This window comes from Pempheris klunzingeri, chromosome 2, assembly GCF_042242105.1.
Source record: "Pempheris klunzingeri isolate RE-2024b chromosome 2, fPemKlu1.hap1, whole genome shotgun sequence".
NCBI lineage: Eukaryota > Metazoa > Chordata > Actinopteri > Acropomatiformes > Pempheridae > Pempheris > Pempheris klunzingeri.
In genome coordinates, this window is record NC_092013.1 from 20795423 (window position 1) to 20814930 (window position 19508).

The 19508-nt window shown below is 38.7% G+C and overlaps 1 protein-coding gene across 2 annotated transcripts in view; it reads right to left on the reverse strand.

The window, feature by feature from the left end:
* The window catches only part of igsf21a (immunoglobin superfamily, member 21a), a 171816-nt gene that overhangs the window by 86432 nt on the left and 65876 nt on the right, over positions 1 to 19508 (reverse strand). The window lies entirely within an intron of this gene.

Here is a 19508-nt window from a genome sequence, read left to right on the forward strand (position 1 = left end):
AAAAAAAAAAAAATGTGACCACTGTCTCGAGACATGTGCGTCTGGTTGTATGACTATTTTTTTTATGAACATTTTATTCTATTTTACATATTCGGTTTTAGTCATTACATTCCCAACCACTCGTCCATTCTCTGGGCCACTGCTTTTCTCTATCTGACTCGCCGGTTCACCCATCTAACCTCCAGGCTACTGCAGCCTTACTTCGCTCTCAGACACTTTGTCCTTGTTAGTGTATGTGCATTTTGCTTGTTATGCAAATGACATATTTCAAACAAATAAGGATGGCTGCAGTCAACAGTGATAATGTGTCACATGACATATAGATACAGCTAACACAAGTAAATTCAGCTAATTTAGGGTGACAGTGTGTGTTGCTAGAATGTCTTTGTGTTACTTGATGATGATGATGATGATGATGTTAACCATTATGTCACCACAAATGTGGCTGGTTACCAGTGGTGGAAATTACATTTACTTTTTACAATTTTGAGGAACTCGTGCTTTACTTGAGAAATTACATTTTATGTTACTTTATGCTTCTACGCCACCGCATTTCAGAGGAGAATATTGCACTTCAATTAGTTACTTTCAGATTACTTGCGTTCCAATTACAAAACACCATTAACTGATAAAATTGTACAAATTATAATATGAGATACACAGCAGTTTATAGAGAGATTAGAATTAGAATCATCTTTACCAGCTGCAGCATAAAGTACATTAACCTATCAATGTCTACCAATCTATGAATAATATGATATACATTATTCTGAAATAGGTCTGTTTTTACTAAATTTTAAGGAAACAGAGAGAAGAATTTTAGAGTTTTTCTTTTATTACCAAACTAATCAAACAGTTTTGCTAACCGAACCTATGTCAGACAACGTTTTTGTCATTTACTTCTTTACATCACAGATGGCCATTGGCTCACAAGGGCACACAAGTTGGAAAGCAGATGGTTTCAGAAGACATCAGGGCCACTGTGGACATAACCGGTCTGCATATGTTTGCAGCTTCACAGTCCTCTTTCTCTGCCTTTTTTTTTTTTTTTTTTTATTCCTTATCCTCCAGATTACTGGAGCCACCATCTGCATCTGCTGGTTGATGGATATATGGGGAGTGTTATTCAAGGCATAAATCATAAAGCAGGTCGTGAGCACACAACAGAATGCTGAATTTGGCAAAATGCTAAAATAGACAAAAGGTTTTTGTTTTTCTTCATAAATTTTATGAGTGAGTTTATTATGATAAAGCATTTTCTGTCTTCACACTGTGAGAAAATTTATCACTGCAACAGCCCTCTGACAGAAATTGGTTGAAAGCAGAACTTCGCATAGGGATTACTGTGCAGGACAAATTTAAAAGGTTAAAGCAAGATCCCTCTGAAGGACTGATTCACCAACATAAACACTGCATTCCAGTTAATGTCACTACTGCTCTCCGTGCAGAAAAGCATTTGACAAATGTTGTTGAATATTTTTTCATACATGTTTTGATTTATTCATCAAGGTGACGACGGGTTAAGAAAGTTAGGAAGGATCAGTGTACATATTTGAACCAAGTGTTCCTATGTTTCAAGCAAATCCGCAGAATATGTTTTCGGGTTGGGTCGAAACATTTATCCGTCTGTACAGCGTACAGCAAAGGGCTCATTTCATGCCTAAATACAAATTTCTAATCCTTAATGTGGCATGGGCCCTTTTTCCATTTTTAATAAGACATGCTTGAGTTAAATTGAGGAAGCAGACAGTGGCTCATATTATTTACTCCTAATGCTTGTTTCCAGGGTGACTTTGTCTCCTCATTCAACTGCGCTAAGTACTGAGGAACAAAAATTCTAATTTAATATTAAATCCCTCTATTTTCCTCATTTACTCTACACGACTAATCTCATGTTCCACTGCTTTATCTTTTTGTCTTTACGTGTCTACGGCACAGACAGGATTTGACGGTCGTGTGATACCTTTATTGTACTCAGGCTCTAAATGTATATCCTAACTTAAATGTACAACTTATGACTCAAGATTAATTAAGACCCAAAACTCTGTTAATTTTGGTGCATTGTGAGTCCAACACTTCTGTTGACCTGATGATTCTCAATTCAGGTGCTAATTAGCAACACTAGCAGTGAGTACAAGGAAGTTGGAGCACCAGAAAAATCCCAAAAACAAAGATTTTACTTTCAGTCAAATAATGGCCTTATTAGCCATCGGAAATTTAGTAATTTACACTTTCAATAACGTTATCAAAATACACTGCGAGACAGTTATGGTGAAATGAAATGTAATAGCGACTATGCGTTTCATACGATACAGCTGCATTTTACTGAGCACTTGTCGTGTGGGAACAAATCCTGCTATGTAAAACAATGCTGATTTGAGAAAAAGGAATCCAATCTTAACATAACCTCAACATATATAAAAGGTCAAATGGAGAGTGGTGCAGAAAATTATATGTAATGTGTCAATTAGCAGGGGCATCAGGCACTCACAGGAAAGGCCAATTATTTGTTGAAGTGTTATAAATGAATCTGTGCTCTGTCAACATGTAACCCCACCCAACACACACACACACACACACACAGTCACAGAGATAAATTTCCCTCAAGCCATTTAAATTAAGAGTTGTTGCTCATATCAAAATATTATTAGCAGTAATAATTGTAATATAAAATGATTCCCCTGTGGGAATGTTGACACCAGCTCTGTTGACATAAAACGGTCTCCAACGTGATAACAGAATAGTTTTCCGAAGCAGCACATTTGTTCCGCATTTCCCTGGTGTGGTGTAACAGGAGGTAGTGTCCTGACTTTAAGTTGCTCCAAGGGTGAGATATTTGACTTGCTTGAAAAAAAAAATACGAATCTCGTCTGGCTTTTTGCTAGGGTGGACAATTTGCTGGTATTAAAGCCAGACGTTCAGTGTGTCGCTCAAGAATATTTAACCAGGCAACTTTAGCAATGTCATCACTGGTTGCATAATGTCTCTTTGTTATGACCGTGTTAACTAAACAGCAATTTCTTTTGTCTGTTTAATGTGAATACATTTCAGAGGCATCAAGAGGTCAAAATATCCAGAAATTCACAGGGGAAGAGAGCTAACTTTAAAGTCTGGAAAAATATGTGTGATGTTGTGTGGCGTTGATCTTTTTTTGCAACTTCTGTTAATCATTGTTCTGTTAATTGACTCACAGCCCCTGAGATTTGTCTTGGCAATTCCTTGGTGGTCCTGGCCGCCACAGTGGTTACCACTGACATCTACCAAGGGGTCTTGAAGCAGTGTCCTCTACATTACAGAAGACGTCGCCTTATTTCTTCATCACCAGTGTTAATAGGTTTGCATCATGATTCTAGCAAAACCTGTGAATTTAAACACCTGAAAAATCACAGTAATGATTGATACTAATGCACAAAATCTTCCTCGCCAGCAGCAAAAGCAGAGTTAGCTCTTCTCTAGCTTGTATTTCCTACCTAACAACTGTAAAACACTGACTGAAATGGATCCACCTTATTGCTGGTTTCCCATTGGGCCAGGTGACCAAACACACCTCTTGCCACGATCAGCTGATGTGATAACCTGGCTCATGATGTGGGGTTCTCAGCAGACGATAAGAGCATGGGAAATGATGCCCCCGGGTGCCAGAAGTGTATGTCATTACCTTGCATCATTCTTGGTGCTGAGATGGACAAGCAAGCCAAACCCAGAGTGCCCCTCAGTGTGAGGCATCTGGACGGAACGTCTAATCAGACAAGACGTGGGAGCACGGCTGCCCATTTGATCTCTGTCCTTTTCCTCCTGGGCACATTCTCCTTGCAATGAGCCATCAGCTGGCCTAATGACAAGCACCAGATACATCTCAGCTCAGCAGTGCTGTATGAAGCACTTTGTAAGATAGGGTATCCCTCACAAGCTCATCCCCTTCAAGCTTTTGGACTCACTGCCCACTCCTGTGTCAACAGAAATCTGCAGTCCAAGGAGGTGCATTCATTAGCACAGTTCATTTGAAAGGGAAGCGGCCTTACGAGTCACCAAAGACAATGGTTTCCAATTAGAGAAGAGAAGCTTGCGAAAAACAATGTGAGCATGTCAAGGTATAAATGTTTACTTGCTTGTAGCAATGAAACAAGAAACCACAGCCTTGCCACGCAAAAGGGAAAAGTTCTCTAGTGCCAATGAGACCTTGTTATCATCTGGGGACTCCAGCAATATAAAGCATGTTTAAAGGAGGTTTTTGGTCATCTGGTGAGGGCCGAGGGATTTCAAGGCTGTGTGATGAAGCGACACTGGCTAATGAAGCAGCAGACAATAATAACGCAACAAAGACAGAGCCGGGTGTAGCAGAAAAGAGTCAGTCTCGTCTCCCCATTCCACAAATCTCCGCTCATTAGTTTGTTTCCTTCTGTTGTGCGCATCGCTTCAAGTCTGCTGCAAGCAAGAGCTGTCAAATGCACGTGTGAAAAAAAAGCTATTGTTTCCTTGCAGAGAGAGGCCCGTGAAATCACAGGCTTCTGCTACGAAAACCTATACAAGGCACTTGGGGTTAAACAAAACTAAGAAGTATTTTTCTCTATCACACGGGTTAGAAGCCTTGGTCCTACAAGTGCAAGTGATGTCTGTTTCTTTCATGGAGGCCAGTGTTAATTGTGTGATACAGGCACTTGGAGTCACTTAAAATGCTTGAGGCTAAAACACACTCTTAATAGTCTGTGATAGTTGAGCAGTTGAGTTGTTTGGAAAACTGAAATGAAAAGCCGCCAAAGGTCTTTGCTCATCTGATGTCTATAACCTTTATGTGCAGTTAACCATATGCCTGCCTATCTCTGTAAGTACAAGACTTGTACTTGTGTGAATTAACTAAGCAAAAGAGCGAAAACACCTTCAATTAACCCCTTTGACGCACAACATGGGTCCAAAGTGACCGAACTGAGTTTTTATGTGCTATATCTTTGCAATAAATTAATTTCATCATTCAGTATTCCAGGTATTCCTCAATTAACTTGTTTTTGATCATAATACATCCTTCTTTTATTTTTTCCTTTCTTACTTTTTTAATAAAAACACTTTTTGTATCACTACCCTTCTAATGCACAACATGGGTCCAAAATGACCCATACCCATTTACTATGTTAATTCATGTATGGCTCAGTGTTTCTATGCTATATCTTTGAAATAAATGTATTCTATCATTTAGTATTCAAAGGATTCAGTAAATATTCTTTTTTTTGTTTAGCACAAATCATCATATTTATTTTTCCTTTCTTACTTCATGAACTAGCATAGCTTTTGTATGTCTACATCAAGTTTACACACGAGTCAGAAATGGCAGGAATGTCCACTAGAGCTGTTGCCCGTGAATTGAATGTTCATTTCTCTATCATAAGCCGTCTCCAAAGGTGCAGACCATGTGTAACCACACCAGCCCAGGACCTCCACATCAAGCATGTTCACCACCAAGATGGTCTGAGACCAGCCACCCGGACAGCTGCTGCAACAATCGGTTTGCATAACCAAAGAATTTCTGCACAAACTGTCAGAAACCGTCTCAGGGAAGCTCATCTGCATGCTCGCCGTCCTCATCGGGGTCTCGACCTGACTGCAGTTCGTCATCGTAACCGACTTAAGTGGGCAAATGCTCACATTCGATGGGATCTGGCACGTTGGAGAGGTTCTCTTCACGGATGAATCCCGGTTTTCACTGTTCAGGGCAGATGGTAGACAGCGTGTGTGGCGTCGTGTGGGTGAGCGGTTTGCTTGATGGCATTTTGAATGCACAGAGATACCGTGACGAGATCCTGAGGCCCATTGTTGTGCCATTCATCCACGACCATCACCTCATGTTGCAGCATGATGATGCACGGCCCCATATTGCAAGGATCTGCACACAATTCCTGGAGGCTGAAAACATCCCAGTTCTTGCATGGCCAGCATACTCACCAGACATGTCACCCATTGAGCATGTTTGGGATGCTCTGCATCGGCGTCTACGACAGCGTGTTCCAGTTCCTGCCGATATCCAGCAACTTGGCACAGCCATTGAAGAGGAGTGGACCAACATTCCACAGGCCACAATCAACAACCTGATCAACTCTATGCGAAGGAGATGTGTCGCACTGCGTGAGGCAAATGGTGGTCACACCAGATACTGACTGGTTTTCTGACCCCCCCAGACCCCCCCGATAAAGCAAAACTGCACATTTCAGAGTGGCCTTTTATTGTGGCCAGCCTAAGGCACACCTGTGTTTGGTCACATTCACCACATCACAATAGTTACACTACAAATACGGTTCAGTTAGTTCAGCGAATTATTGTTATAGTATGAAGTCATTTGATTCAAAATCATACTTAGATAAATGGGTCCTTTTTGACCCATGTGTGTAAACTTGATGTAAAAATACAAAAACCTATTTTTGTTTATAAAATAAGAAAGGAAAATGGATAATAATGACCTGTATTAATCAAAAACAAGATATTAAAAGAATACTTCAATCATAAAATAATTTGATGAAGATAAAGCAAAGAGACACTCACCCAGCATGAAATCACATAGAAAATGAATGTGGGTCATCAAAGGGTTAAAATGGCTCTTTTGCCACGTATATAATATTATTTCAAATGGCGGATTTGGTGAGAAAATGATCTTTTTGTTGACAGGCTATACAGCTGAATACAGTAGATTCTTTATTTTTTCTAAATAGAAAAAAAAAAGGCAGAAAATGAAGGGAAGACTTTCAATGGCATGCCTTTTTCTAGCATGATAGATTTCTAACCTTTGTCAGCAGAAGGAGAAATCTTGCTATGAAAGCAAAGAAAATAAATCTCCCCCTATACTGTGGGTTTCTGTAACAGAGACCATGTATTTTTTGCCAACCACACAAGTATTTAGGTTTGATGAGCAAACCCGAAACAAAGAAACAGCCGCGGGATATTGGTGTGTGAAAGTGCCCACACAGTCACCTAGTTTTCACTGAGCGGGGTAGCTCATTTCACTTGGCACGGTATTCTACATGTGCATATTAAGGACTGCAGGGATGAAACTGACATGTCAACACATTTTCTAAGTACAGAAATGTTTCAATCAAATGCCAAGCTGCCGAGGAGACTTGCGTGGGAGGAGGCGGGGGGGGGTATGTGGGGGTGTGGGAGGGCTGAGTCTGTGTTTAAGCCACATTGATGGATCCAATCAGATGTTTTTATCTTTTAAAAAGTGTCCCGGTGGACATGTTTGCAAAGGACTGCTGGCGTCAGAGCACTCTATCAACGCATCACAGCTGCTTTACAATTCAGTTTATCTCTCTGTCACTGTTCTCAACTCAATTTATCAGGGTGTTCGTTTGAGCTGTACATTCAGTGCATGTTTTCTGATACTGAGAGAAAATGGCTTGCCTCAGAGATATCTTAACAGCTTTCAAAAGATGCATAAAGAAAGCCTGTGACAGATTTATCTAATGCTGTAAATTCCAACTGGTTTTTATGTATCCCTGCCTTTTATGTGCCCATTTGAACGGTGTAATTGAACCAGTAAACAACAAGACATTTTAAATACCTGATCTGCACTGGCAAGACACTCCACTGCATGTGAATCAAGTTGTCAGCAGGTAATTTTAAATCAAAATGATGCATTTATTTGGTTGAATTAAGCGAAGGCATTCAAATAAGGTTAACGCACATATATTTTGTTTCCCACAAACCATACCACCAATTAACTCTGGTGTGTGTCGCGTATAAATCCAAACACTACACAAGAAAAAAAATCATTCAATATTGCACACTATGTCTAATCTACTGCAAAAAGGAAAGACACCAAGGCACATTTAGTGCTTTGTAGTAGCTGCAGTAAGGTTATCTGATAGTCTTGATATTTGCTGTGTATGTTGCCTTGTAGCACTGCAAGTAATCTGGAGCCAGGTCCCCAGAGTCGACCATCTATGGAAGTCTATCTGTGAGTGATTTACCGCTCGAGTGTACATGTCAGGACAGCTACGTCAGGGCTGCGTCAAACAAGATTAGAACATGTTGCTTTTAATTGAGAATACTCCTGCAAAGGCATTCTCTGCGAGCTTCCTTCATAAACCCAACGTATGCTCGGATGGTGTCTGCCGTGATTATTTCAGCGAGGTAAAAAATATCTTAAGTAAAAGAGGCAGCTGATCAGACATGCCAGACTTATCACGGAATCATGTTTTCCGTCAAAATGCTTAAGAGTTGAGCTATCAAATGTTACCAGATAAACATGACAGGACACGGAATGAACTTGCATGAATTTTTCCAGAACCAGAAACACAACTTCCATAGATTGCTCACATGGAGACTCCGGTCAGTGAAGCTGTATCGCTGCCAGGGGTTTTTGGCTATGATTTCTGTGCTCTTTGCATTTCTGGCGTTGCTCAGCCTACTGTGACTTGGTCAACAAGGGTGAGCTTCAGTAAGCTTTTTTGTTAACAAATTAGGGCTATGCTAAAACAAAATGCAAATAATCTAAACATGTTTGGCAGACAGTCCTTTTATTGGGAAAAAAAAGGAAAATGAAGGATTTAATTTTGCATGATTCTGCCTGGCTCAGAATGCCTCAGTCATTAGCTCGGTGAGGAAAAGGGTTTACCTAGACCATATAAAATCCCAGCTGAGATGCAGGCCTCCAAATACAGCCCAGTATCACAGCTTTCTCAATAATTATGAAGAAGACCCTAGATGAAAGGGAGCTCTTGGACTCTCAGCACATTTCAAAGGCGATACCATTGAAATTTAAAAGAAAATAAGATATGAAAGCCTTAACTTGGATGTTATTAAAGATGAACTGTGACAATGGCACAATGCCCAAAACTAAGATAATAAAAAAGAAAGCAGGAGATGTTGTGGTTGCATGAAGAGTTCATTATTTCAAATACAATTAACAAAAGCACTTCTTATATCTTCTTTCTTCATATACCAAGGCTGTTGTCATACAAAAATGTTTAATGTTTAATGTGTTTTCCAAAGAATAGTGTGTTGAGGGAGGACAGACAGTCTTCTGTGTGCATCACCCAGACTGTATATAATAAAATGCATCAGTTGGCAATGTTCTGAAGCCTCTAACTCCCTTAAAAGAGAGCATAGCTCAGAGGATGTGCTGGCATTTAACAGAACTGTATTTTTCAGTTGATTGAGGCAGTGAATTAGCAAACTCGAAAAAACAAATGTCTACCATTCTTTAATGCCAAGGAGACTCAAGAGGTACGTTACGCTAAGTGTGTGGTGCTGCATGAAACTAAAACTAAACTCGAACTGCTGCTTTCGCTACCCCATAGTTTGTGATTTCGACTTAACCGATTTTTGACAGTGGCAATAACGTGAAAAATCAACCTATAAAATGGAAATGTAAACAAGTATACGTCATGGGAAAAACACAGCCATTGCCACTTGCAGAGAAGGCAGCAATGATCTGAAAGGCAATGGCTCTTTATTTCAACTACACTGGTGCTGCATAAAATAAAGGAAAGAAAAACTTCCCACAGTTTTCTGAATCCAAAATCAAGGCCCTGAAACAAGCTTTTATCTTAACTAGGACACCTCAAAGTAGCTTCACTCTGTGGGGCATGAACCTTACTTATTACTATCAGCAGGGATTGTCCTCTTTATTCATTGCATAGTTTTCAAACCATAAACTAACAAAGCCTTGCTGTTCAGGTATATACACTAGCACAATGCGCACCATCTAAACTTTTCGTTAGCTGTAAAATATGCCATAGTTACTCTAATGGTCTACATCTGCAAACATGTTAAACACACAAGGACCACGAAACTCCCTTCAGACTGCCGTGTACTGTTTGATGATGTGCCATTCTTTGATCTCGTTTTGCCCTGATACAGGTTGGTGTAGTTTGCAGTATTATTCAGTTTCAAGTCTTCCTCTGTTTCTTTTGTATTAAGACCTAATTAGACTGTCTAGCCAGGTCTGCTTGGCCCAACCGTAAACCTTACTGGGAGGTACGAAAAAGGCAGAAAAACAGGATTCAGCTCTATTTAACTATCCATCAATCCAGCTATCTGCCTATGATTCATCTCTCCATCCATCCACTAAGCAGCCATCACTTTACCAACAATTACAGTCCATGGCAATGTAAGGCTATAGAGGGAGAATATGTGAGCAGTTTTGTCAATACCTCAGTTTGTTTAATGGGACCACTAACCTAACACTTGGCCTTTGTGGCTGATCGATCAGGGTCCACCACACGTGCTGCATCAGCAGGGGAGACAGAGACCATGAAAACCTAAATTACACAGATATCTCTGTTGGCTTTTGATTTTAAATTGTTGGATCGTACCAGGATAAAAGAGGGATTAAACAAAGTGTTCAATTTGTAAATCAGAGGGTATTGGACCACAAAGTGTGTGTAAAAGGGGGAGATGATCCAGGCAGGTTCAAAGTTACTGAAGTGTGCCTAAACTGATAAAACACAAAAAATGCTGCAGATATACTGTATTACCACTATGTATCATACAGTATAAAGACTTCACCATGCAGACATGTCATGTTCACATCCCTACTTCAAAGCAGAGCCTTAATGCTCTTTATATGCATCCATTTTTTTAAATTACTGTTTGCACTCATGGTAAGTTGCAGTGTAAAAACGTGTCAAATTAAAGGGTTCTCAGAGATGTACAGAAGCCTCCAGAACATCCAACAGTAACTGTCATATCCCATTTGGTTCTTTTAATGCAGATAAAGCCAACTGAGTTATAGAGTCATGTATTGAAGTGGACATCAATCATTGCACAAGTCAGCTCTAGTAGATACTTTATGTAAACAGCTAATTATGCAGAAGAGATTGACTGGACAATTCAACAAAATTTCCACCCCCACAACTACATGAGTCATTTTATAAAAAAGATGAGGAAAAACAGTGTTTACTTGCTTTTCAGTAGATGAAACTGTTAACATAAGACAGACTAACATAGGCTTGCTGACCAGAAAAACAGAACATTGCTTAACTGTTAAGGCAAGATGTCACACAAAGTTTTCTCAGACCTTTGGCGAATGTTTGGTGGCGGCATGCTTTCAATCACGATGAATTCATGAGATGAGAAGAAAGCCCTATTCATAAACAATATAAAACATTATTGGTATTCTAATAACTCAAGCTTAACTGCCCACACAGGTAACCACATCCAGACATAAGGAAAAAAAACATTAGTTAACTCACATATAAGGTTAAACCTTCAATAATTGATAGTCTATCTAATCTATTTAAGTTGGCAAAGTTGTTGTCAAAGAGTTGCTTATTTACACATCCAGCAGTCGTGGAGCAACGTTGTCATTGTGATTTGGAGCCATGGTTCTGGTTACCTGATGAATGTAAGTCCAACAGTCACTCTATTTTAGCTTTGTTTTTGGTCTCCACCATCTCCTGAGGAAAATATCTGGCTCTGGAGCTGCTAAACGCTCCATTATGCTCACCAGCAAGTCACTAGCTTTGCCTGCCATTGGGTATCTAACAAGTATTGTACAATGTTTTTTTTTTTCTAAAGCTTTTTCACTAAAAACAGCTCCCTGACACTGTCAAAAATGATGATATGTAAACAGTGAGAGTGAACCAAAACAGTAAAGTTACGGACCGTACAGCTAAACAATCAACTGAAACTCACTATATACGTCTGTACGAATTCAGGTGCATTACTACAATTGACCTCTTTCACATTATCACATTGTTCTCATATTGTCATTTGATGCATTGTTAGTATGAAAACAGTTGTTAGAGCCACCTTATTTTGAGGTGACATAATAGCGGTGCTCTCCCAGGATTTTGCAGAAAACAAATCGCCAATGAATGCGATGGTCTCATGGATCAATTTCTTCTTCATGTTTCTACATTTGCATTAAGAGTGTAAACAACACATACATGATAATATAAGCAATCTCCCGGTCTACTCTCTGTTGCATTGGAAAGATGTGCGTGGATTTTATGCTAATATCATGTCTGCCTACAAGGATGTAAGCTTTGATCAAGATAAAAGAGATGGCAGGTACGGGTTAAGGGTGATTTGCATTTAGTATAATGTGAGTGATCTGTAATTTCTGCAGTTAGAAAGGTTTTGTGCTGTAGCTGGGTGGGGGGCACCATCATTGCCAGGACCACCACTGAGTTTGTGACATCTACCAAATGTGCAACAACTTTCTCCTAAAAGTTAACATTCTCTGTAGGGTGCGTACAAACTGGACACAGGTGCCATGATTTTGCTCTTAGCGCAGTTCCCTTAGTCTGTTTGCTTGGACTCAAACAGTCCAGTTTTATTTCATGAGAGACTGAATAAAAAAAACTACATTTTTGTTGAGTTTGAGGAGGACAAATATTAATACTACTACTATTCTAAAACTTGATTCATTATGCGCCTATGGGCGGCTTCAACAAATGAACAATCCATGTAAATTGCATAAAAATAGTACTTCAATATATCCTGTTTTATTGGGAAGAGTCAGATTGTTGCAGACAATCTAGTCAGTGTTAATTTGAACAAATAGATGATTAGCCAAAGGTGATCTGTATTCCTATTACACATAAGGACCATTTATTCTGTAACATGTACATATGCTCATTATCAATACTTCTAAAGTCACTAGTCAGATTAAATGAATCATTAAAAACAAAAAGAAATAATAAGCAATTATGAAATAGACTATAAAACATAGAAATTGACATTATAATTTTAATACAAAAAACTATAAATAAAAATTCAGTGCAAAGAATGTTTGTGTCAATAAAACAATAAATGTGTGTTCATTTTATCAATCATCACAAAACTAAACTAACTAGAATATCCAGCACCCTGTGCATGCATAACAAGCCAGATTTTGATTTGATGTAGAGGTATAAAATGATGGAGTTCTGACACAGTTGGGGACATTATAATGGTTTCATTAGAAACACCATGTCAAAGGCTGCCCAAAGGGAACAAAAAGATCACAGCTGAAGAGAGGACAGGAAATTAAAATGAATAATATCACTGACAGGCACACCGCTAAAGATAATATGAAGGTAAACTGTTTCACATTTTGCCAGTCTTTTCTCAAAAGCTTAACACAAAGCAGTTCAGACCTGGCAAGGTAAGTTTTTACCTCATTACCTAGATTCAAACACACCTTCATTTTCTAATGAGGCACACGAATTTTAACAAAGATATAAGGGAATCAATGAATGTGCCTAAATAATGACCAGTGTTATTTGTTTTTTTATCAAAATTTTGAAGCAACACATAGTGGTGCAAGTTGTTCACATTTGAGGATATATAGATAAAGAATAGAAGAAAAAAAATCCACAAAACTGTCTGATAAACCCACAGTTTTTATAGTAATTTTCAATTTATTCAGGAACATTACTGACTAATATGTGAAGAAAACAGATGTTAACTAAAACCCAACAAGAACGAAGAAAGAATTAAAAATATTTTGCTTTTCTAACAAGATTCACAATCTTTAAAAACTGTTTTTCATTAATGTGTCAAGATGACATGATTAACAATGCAGACTCAACAGCTACAGAGGGGCTGAAACAGCCAGTGTCGGGGTCTCATGACATTTAAAAAAGAACTTGATTGCATAGATGCAATCTCGACTTTGAACACCCTCAGAGGCTCTCTAGTGATAACTACCGTGAGGAGTAGCTGTCATGGCTGGTAGTGTGACTCACACCGAGCGCGAGAATGATGTCCTGGATGAATATCCTTTAGCCCCACTGGGAGTGTGCTGTCCCGCTCTTCTGATGTCTTTGAGTGTCTTGGACCTAGAGGTCAGCATCTCATTTTACACGGACAAAAATCTATTACAAAACCTATCTCTCTTCACTTGCATTAAACCCACAGGGGGAAGTGAGGCTTTTCTCTAATTGTTTTTTCGTGTCTGCAAAGCTGGCCTGGTTATGAGTGAACCTAGTCCATATTACATTATGGCTCTGATTGGTGAGCGGGTCATTCAGAGCCATCATTTATGCTATATACAGTATGTATTGCTATGTAGAGTATGGCATTATTCAAAGTGTTTCCTCGGGGAAAAGTGTGGCTCTGATTGTGCATTAGACACTGAAAATGAATTGAATATTTATGAAACCATTGCAATTTTATAAACATTACAACATGAGTTTACACTGTGCAGCCATTAACTACCTACTGCAATTTTGAAGTAGCTACAAGTAAAGCTGGCATTTGGCACAGCATGTTTTTTGTTAGGTAAGTGCAGACCAAATGTTTCCCTCTTTTCACAATAATCTTAAAAGAAATAGTTTTCTATTAGACACACAAGCATCAGATAAGAAAAAAATTAAATGATAACTCCAGTATTTGTAAAACTGGACCCCTCTTTTATATATTTTGTGTATGAAATGACTGGTAGATACTTTTGGAAATAGTCCAGTAGATCATCTCCAGTTGTAGCCAAGAAAATGAGGTGAATGAGTTTCAGTGGATGTAACATAATGCATCAGGGAAATTGTGCCAGATCAAAGTTTGTTCAACTAAAAGTGCTTGTTTTTGCCACTGACGGGCTCAAATTGTTATTTAAAGTATCTGACAACATTACAGAAAGGTTTGCTACAATGATAGACCTGTAAGATTGTTTTGTTTAACCAGAAATAGGCGTCATAAGGCTTGATTCAAAGCCAACAGAGCTCCATTGACAAAAACAGCAATTTTACATTGGAGTTGCTGGTCTACTGCTGTCGCGATCAGTTAGCTTGCTCGTGTTGTGTGACTCGAGTGTTACTAAAAGGGTTAGTTTGAATCCAACACGATACTTGTGAGGCACACAATAACACAAAAACTAAAAAAAGAAATGTGTTTTTAGTCAATGGAGTCTGGTGGGTTTGAACAGCACAATACAATGGCTGTTTCTGGTTAAACAAAAAGGTCCTTAAAAGTCTGTTTCTGTAGGCAGTCGCAAAAAACAACCACTATTAGTGGATGTTCTCTCATCTTTGATTGAAGGATTATATTACAGCTATTTCAGCCGATTCACAACCCTGTATGCCAGTGCGGGAAATCTACCGGACAAATTCCATAAATTTTTGTACCTACCAGTCATTTCAAACCCAAAATAAGTAAAAGTAGGCCCGTTTAAATATACCAGAATTATCCTTTAATGTGTCCAGTGGCATTAAGATCTAGTTTTTCAGATAAGTAGAGGAGAGGGGGGAATAGACTGATATGGGAAAGCTAAGAAAAGAAACCAAAAGATGACATCAATTTCTAAAAGTGTCACTGTAATGACAACACTGCTATGGCTGCTTAGCAACAACGTTGTATGCAAAGTGGCTGCATGTACGGTGAAGCACAACTTGAACGCTCCTGTGCACAAGGTCACATTGTTGGGAGCTGACAAACCAACTGATATGCATGTTTATCACTGTTAAATGTTGTTACATCAGTTACGCCATAAAGGTTTAAAGGCTATTTAATAAGTTCTCGCTTACCTCTTCTTTGCTTTTTTTGTGTTTGCACAGAACAAAGCATCACGTTCAAGGTAATGTTTAAGTCCCTTTGAAATCGGCAAAAGCCTCAAGCCGATCTCATGGCAGTTCACTTGTCCCTGTGAAACATCAGGGTGCAAATGTCCATGCTGAAAAGCCTCTTCTAGCAGACTGTTACAGTGAAGCAGCAGTGTCCTTTTATAGCATCTCTCTGCACTTGCAGCAATCGTCCGAACAAGACAGGAAAAACGGTGGAAAGAGCACCAGTATGTACCTTTTTTCAGTGTATAAAATACGTACAGACATTCAGATATGACCATTTTGTTCTGTACACTATGCTCCTTCAGAATACTTCTTTTTTTTTTTTTTAACCGAAAAAGACACCGCTTCATTTGATGCAGTTGCAAGACTGCTGAAATCCTCAACCACGTTTCCTCTATCATGTCTAATATCCAATGAAATATAATCTGCATGGGCACTCAGCAGGCAAGATGAAAAGATTATTTCCAAACTACATCATCTCCCACACTGTGAATGACAGTTTGCTTGAAATTAGTATTTTAAGAACAACCTATGCAAGAACGTCATTAACCCTAAACCTAGTAAAGGGGTAAAACAAGGTGGATTTAATACTTTTAACGGAAAGGACCGGAATAAAGCTAAAGATATCTGAAAAAAAATGAAGAGGGCTCTGAGAAAACAAAAAAAATTTAATCTATGAAACTCGTACGTGGAAACAAACCTTTGCTTACAGATACAGCACAAGTATGAACCTCACCAGTGGTTAGAATCTATTTAAGCATTGGTCATCTTTACATGTTTAAGGATATATGTGCTTCAGTGGATAAATACTAATCTCTGATCTAAAATATGTGCCCATAACTGTTGTACTGGCTAACCTTATTATACTCGGATGACCTATACAGTGTTTTTGGGAAAGTCTCAAGCTGCCTTTTGGAACTGAATAAGAAATTGAGGAAAAATGGTGGATGGATGAGTGAGTAGAAGCACTGACCACAGCCTTAAAGCAAAGGTCACATCTCAAAAGGAAGATGTGCAAGAAGCTTGTTGCTGTGACTTCAGGGTTCTACCCGCTTGCGTGCCTGCGTTTAAGGAGAAAACAAAGGGTAGCTGGTCTTATACACGCACATTAAGCTCAGGTTAAAGTCACATTAAACTTCACCATAAACAAACCAAAGCAGATGTAACATATTGCTCTTCGTAGAGGTAGAAGTATTGATGTGAAACCTGGCAGTGTGCATATGGGATCCCACAGCACAGACAATTATCACAAGCTAATTTTAATTACCATCAGGAGGATGGTTGCAATTTTTTTCCTCATTAAGTAGCTAATACACCCTCATCAACCTGATCAAGTAATTTGCAACCGCAAATATGTATACAATATTGGCTCGTGACAACAAAAACATGATTAAATGTTTTCTGGTTATGTTAAAGCATTTGTAGCACTTGAGGTTAAAAGTAAGGGGGAAATTTGTGTTCTTGGTTTCAAACAGAATAAGTCTGCAGCGACTTGAAGTACAAAATGCCCCATTTATCAATATTTAACCGAGACCACAATCTTTCACTAACCTTAACTCTATTACCTCACATGGGACAGAGAGGAGGCGATTATGTTTCTCACCACAGCGTAATTCGGAAAACAAATTAAGTTCTGTATAAATGTGATTCCTGGGAGAAAAAGTTGAACCTGATATGTGGCATTAGCAAATTTCACTTTATTTACACACAAGTATTATTTAATTGGGAACATTGCAATTTGGTTAGGGGTTGAGGTACTATGAAGATATCTATAATTTCAATCTCATTTTTTTGAATCGACAGCCTAATGCTGTTAAATGGCCACCCAAGGAAGGGAACAATACCTGGATTGCAGTATTATTGTGTTACTCATATTGCTGCAAGGTTGCAGAGTAGTGGAACATGTTGTAAACAATTTATTATGGATTGCCAAAGAGAATCAGGATTTCAGACAGGGTCTTTTTGGAGACAGGCAGTTCGGCCCCGGGCTTCTTTTCAGTAGGGTCAAAGCCTTGTTTGAAAGGATCAAAAAATAATAATAATGATAATAATAATAGGCCTGCGGTAGATCATAGTTCAGATGTTACTTTGTGGTAATAAAACAGGGGAAAAGAAGCGGAAAGATACTTTGCTTGATGGTTATTAATATTTATTCAAATCTATCTTGGCAAAAGATGTTTCACTTTCAAGATGTCACTGATAATCACTTCAATTTGAATTCTACAGATGATTGCTGATTTCCATTTTATTTCCACATTTGATGGCTTATATTGTCTGCACCAAACTCAATATGTAGTGTCTGTGCCCCTAAAGTATTAACCCCAATCAGTACTTATTAACTCCTGGTCCTTATTAAGCGTTGATAACTGGTCCCCTTTGATTGGTTGGTGACACATCCAGAGTGTTGTGGTGCCGTTTATTCAATGCATGCTGCAATGCTGGCATAGCTGGAAAAAAGAGGATACAGAAAGGCATGGGATGACGGATGGATGGACGAGAACTGTTGTTCTAAGTGATTATGTCTAAACGTGTAAATAGCAGTCAATATTTTCTTTCTCCATGGACTAATTTAGATAGTGCCAATCAGTGGTTACTTTTTGGTCGCCCCGTAGATTTATTTTGTGTTGTGATGCAGTTTCTGTGATGCTGTGATGCATTGATAAAAAAATGTCCAATGCACAAGTATTGACCTATTTCTATATAATCTAAAATGTTGTTCAATGGTTTTCTGCTCCCACACTGATGTTACATCATGGACTGTTAATGCTCTGCGTGAATGCAATCATTACCAAAGGAACAGGCCAGCACATATCACACATGTCTAGTTGAATACATACAAAATTTGAAATGGTTGTCACATGTCATTACATTAGTTACACAAGATACAGTATATCGCTGGAGTCATTTGAACCTACTGCAGCTGTACGCAAAGAAAAGATGAACTATAATTGCCTATTCCCAGATAACTTTCACAATGCAACTTCACAACTGAAGTTTCTGCAACTTTGGGGTCACTGTCAGTGACTCCAGTGGTGTCACTACAGTGAATCCAGTGACGCCACCTAGCAGCGATAAGCTATTTGTTTGCCAAGCTAAATGTATTCATTTTTGATATATATATATCATCAGCTTCTATTTAGAGCCCCCTGCGTGATCTTGAAAACAGACTACAAAGGACTGCCGCACTCAAACTGAGATTACAACTGATATATCAAACTGCAGCAGTTGTAGGAAATGCAGAAATCAAACGAGGGGCATTCTTATCATGGCTCTACACTATTAGAGTCACGTAGCAACGTATTATCACTGATAAAGAATCAAGTAAAGTAGTATCAACTATAATAATGCTTAGACTAATACTAACACTGTATATATTCTACCAGAACACGGAGTGTTACACTGATATAAAAATAAAACATGAGGAGATGTCTCCTTACTGCAGCCGGAATATGTTTAAAACTGTCAAGTACGCTGACGGTGAAATAAAATATTACTCACTGTGATTGTTTGAAAGCTCTACTCTATATGCAAGTCACCAGTGCCCAAGAAAGCCGAAATTATATGCACTCCTAGAACATTTCATTGCATGCATGCTTACAAAGCACCGATGCCGCTTACACTTAAGGGTCACGGGAAGCACTGATATATAGTGAGTTACAAATAAATTCTTTCTAAATAATTTCATTTAACAGCTGGGTAAGCTACCATAGCTTTTAGCAGGCATTAGTCAAACAGAATGTATTATGCATTTATTGGTTTCTATTTTCAACTGTGGATTAATACACATTTTGTGGTCTAGTGAGTATTTACAGCAGCAGAACTGCGTATGTGGGATCAAATCAAAATCCACTACAGTGCCCATGTTCATGGTTAGGAAGAAGCATGTCACCCAGTGCAACAGCTTGGCTCACTGATGTATTTAATAGTTTCTGGATAGAAATGAATCTCTATGGCAAAGAGGAATAAGCTATATCAGGCTCCAGCTATGCAGACAATATTTATGAATAGGGCTAATTAATTGCTGGTTTGTTGATA